This window comes from Alosa pseudoharengus, unplaced genomic scaffold, assembly GCF_046254945.1.
Source record: "Alosa pseudoharengus isolate Yale_2024_CS ecotype anadromous, Long Island Sound unplaced genomic scaffold, YU_APseudo_1.1 YU_APseudo_1.1_scf_22, whole genome shotgun sequence".
NCBI classification, from domain to species: Eukaryota; Metazoa; Chordata; class Actinopteri; order Clupeiformes; family Clupeidae; genus Alosa; species Alosa pseudoharengus.
Window position 1 is genome coordinate 31494183 of NW_027468680.1, and position 4009 is coordinate 31498191.

The window sequence follows — 4009 nt, forward strand, 5'->3', positions numbered from 1 at the left end:
TCATCTGCCGAGGCTCCTGCTGAGCAACGCCAAGAAAGGGGGGTCTTATTCCCCCTCAGACAGCACTAAACAAACGCCATCCACCGACATGTGGTTAGTCAAAGCAGAAAACATATTGCTAGGGTTACACACCCACCCACACACACATACAAACCTGGGTTTGTGTCCCCATTCATGCAGACTCACACAGACTGGAGAGAATGTGACTTCTGTGTGAATGAGTGGAAAGAGCAGAGCCATTAACATAATCAAACATAAACACAGCCTCTCCCTCTGCATGCAGATGTACACATATCTAATCCCTCAAATTACAATGACAATGGCCTGCCTGAGCCACTGGTGAATGCCAGCTCTCTGACGCACTGGCTTAGGAAAGACTGCAGGCCTTCCCTTAGGTTACTATGAATCAACTTGTGGGCGAGAGACATCTCATTCAGAAAGACTCAAAAGGGCGAGTGCGGAACAAGAACCACCCGCCTACTCGGTTTCCTCTTTCTGCATTTGGTGTCGCTTCCTGTCTGTCAAGCAGCTGGGCTGCACTGATTGGCAAGAGGGACTTTCAGACGTGCTAAGGGGTCTTAGCGGCTTCCTGTTTCTCCAAGCCATGGCCACTTTGGGAGAGAAACTGAGTAGACCAGACACAAGAGTCTCTTCCTCACACATGGACACACACACATCCAAACACCACACTGTACAAAGCCCTTCCTACGCATTCCCCTAAGTGCTTTATACACACACAAACAGACACTTCGCTTTTATCCTCTTCACTTAGTGTGATCCTATTGACACCATCCACTTTGTTGTGAAAGAGAAAAAAAACAGAAGTAAAGTATATCCAATAACGTAAATAGACAATGGACGTTGTTATTTTTGTTTGTTGTTGTTGTTCAACCACAGACAGCTAAACATAGGCTGAGGAGGAGCAGTACGAGTCAGGTGATGCATGGCAACAGTGATGCTGATGGTGTGTCCGGGGGATGATTGTGAGAGCATGGCAACTAGCGGACAGTGTCTCTGGACCCCGTGGCTTTCACGCCATACCTCTGTGACGCAGGCACAATGAGACAGCCTGTGTTGGGGAAGATTTTTCAAACAGCATTCCTGGGATTCTGTACGCTACTGGGGACACTTTCTGCATTAACAAGGCGGGCGGAGGAGCCCTTGAAGGAGGGCTCAAAAGTCCTTTTGCATACTTGCCACAAGGGGAAGTGGGGGCGGGGGGGTGAAGAAATAGGAGGGGGAATTCATTTTTTTCCTCAGCATCTTCCAAGCAGAACAAGATGAGTAGATCAGTAACTACATCACTTAACTATCCCCTTGCCGCGCCACCCCTCCCCTCCCCCACCAAACCCATGTCACATGCCATCTCTCTGCATAAACAGTGGTCCAGCATGGTCTCATGACCATGAGGAGAAGGAAAAAAATAAACTCTGACCAGATAAACATGTAAACATACAGAGGCAAAAAGGCAGCTAGGCTGGGTTGCTGTTGACTACTGTACGCCTGTTGACCACTGTTATCTAGCCTACTGTACTAAGAGAGCTTCGCAAATATTATTCAACAACGAGCACAGCCACATCTGTTGGTGGTTGACCAAAGGCTTGGCCGTCTGACGTTTTCATTCAAGCGAGAAAATATTTTCAGGAAACGATCCCCACTTGTAGCCTCGGGTCAGATCATCCTGTTGTTCAACATCAAAACAATCGATATTTTCAGGAAAGGATCCCATACTTGCAGCAAAGGGCCAAACCATCCTGTTGTTCAACACGAACACTGCCATACAATCGAAGTTAGGGTACAGAAAAACAATCAATCACATGAAAACAACAGAAAAACCAAAGCAAGAACAAAACGTGGCATATGAAAAACAACCAGGCTACTTCACTGCACTTGAGGGCACCATGCAGACAAGGTGAGCTGAAACGGGGGCAGTAAATGGTCACGTCATCCAGGGGGGGAAAGGCCCATCTCACTGTAGGCTACAGTAGGCCCACGTAAACCGGGAGCATGGCACTATAAGTATATTACCTCATCGTAAAGCCTATTGATGAATAGTAACATTTAACAGCAGTTAAAAAGTAACAAGAACTCTGTTATGTTACGTTTGTATAATGGACTGTTATTCCTTCCACATCACTTTTGTGACCATGGACACATGAGGGCTTGGACCATGCTGTAAATCATTAACGTGGCCAACAAGTAGGGTATAGGCCTATTATTGTTATTACACAATAATGATACTTTTGTTATTATGACTGTTATTAACCATTTATGTATGAATGACTTTGCACTCGTGTTGAAAAGCAGAACGCCATGCTACACAATACTATTTTCTAGCTTCAGATGCACAGTAACCAATGTCTTTCAAGTAGCCTACGGAACCAATAGCATAAAAAAGAGATTTGTTGATTTATGAGCAATGGCTTTAACCCAGAGTGCCCGTGTAAATGTGTTTAAGCTGAGGAAAACTGTGGCCTATAAATCGTTACGGCAAACAAGCCGTGCGATTCAAGATAAGCTTGACAGACTACTACATACCTCAGCAGTCACTTTAAGGCATTTATAGCCTTTCCCGTGTTTTTGAAGTACAGATTGGAAGTGAAGTTAACAAGATTTAGAAAGTTCCGAAACCCATGCAATAATATGCCAAGATGATTTACCCGTAGTTAAAGTCTATACCTTGACGATTTCAGTGAAAATGTTGGACTGAATTTGGGGCCTAGTCTGGGCAGATTTGGTGAGAATAACCGCATCCTATTTAATACAATGGGACCTTCCCTCTCAGTTTACAGTCGGACATACAGTCAACGTGTGAGGAGAAATGCGAGACTTTACCTGGACAAGGGTTCAGAAGTGACTCCGGAACATTGCTGAGGACTGTTTCAGTTATTTATATGGCAGATAAATCCCACAATAATCTCGGAAAAAGTGTTTTCATTTACTCCGTTTCTCTTGCCTTTCTTCCACTACACCTCCCAGTCGTTCTGTCTGCAATGCTTCTGTAGCATGGTCGTCCTCCCAGGTCCTAACGCCTACCCTTTTCGGCGTCATGGCCTCAATGACCGAAGGGGGCCTCGCAGGCTGGCTAAGACCACTGTTGACTTTGGTTTGGGGAAAGCTAGAGAGGTGTGCATTATTAATTGTCATTGAGCTAGCTTGGTTTAGAGCGGCCACGTCATGTAAACTAACATTTACATTTTGCACAACAAAACTATTTTCACTCTTGTTACTTTAGATATGACCCCCCCCCCCTCTCACTCACTCTCTTTTACACACAAACACACACACACACACACACACACACAGAGACACACATACATGTATATCTATATTGGCATTATTGTTTGATTTATCGTACGAAAATTAGAATTCAGTTCAATGTAGTTTTATTTCTATTTTGCCAATTTTTTAAAAAGAAGTAGCTCATTCCAGTAAACCTATATTTAAACCCATACATTAAGTCTTAATTGGTCACTTCACTTTATTTTGTCTTAGCATACAGAGTACAGTACAGAGTATTCTAAAGGCAGACCGTCAGCTCAGGCATAACTTGTAGGAATGCACCCTTTCATTCATTTTAGTAGGCCTATAGCACCCATTTAGCCTATCAAATGTGTCTAAAACTGACGATAAGGATCACGCTCCTACCAGCAATAGCAATGTTAGATAGTGCAATAGCAGGCATTCCAGGCACACATCCACAATGTCAGAGACTTCATTCTCCTCAGTGAAGTCAAAATTAGTTTGAAGCCATTATTTTAAGAATTACATTGTGTTGCTTTAAGTCCACTCATCTCAGAGGAACTTCATTCACTCTGCTGAAACTTTCTGTGTCCTTTGTCTCAGAATTTGTCATCTATCTATCCATCTATCTATCTGTTTGTCTACCAATTATCAGTTGTCTCTCAACTTATATTTATATGTTGCTGGCATCAGATAGTTTTCTGTGTCATGCTGCTCAATTTACAGCACAGTTTAGACAGGTGCACAAGCACAGACCTGGCTCTTT

At 43.6% G+C, this 4009-nt stretch overlaps 1 protein-coding gene across 2 annotated transcripts in view; it reads right to left on the bottom strand.

Annotated features, from left to right (window-relative positions):
* akt1 (v-akt murine thymoma viral oncogene homolog 1) overlaps positions 1-2983 on the bottom strand; it is a 61409-nt gene extending 58426 nt beyond the window's left edge. For both annotated transcript variants that reach the window (XM_076299728.1, XM_076299727.1), the window contains exon 1: positions 2836-2983. The gene's annotated coding sequence lies outside the window, so the exon portion shown is untranslated. The remainder of the gene's footprint in view (positions 1-2835) is intronic.
* Positions 2984-4009: the final 1026 nt, after the last annotated feature.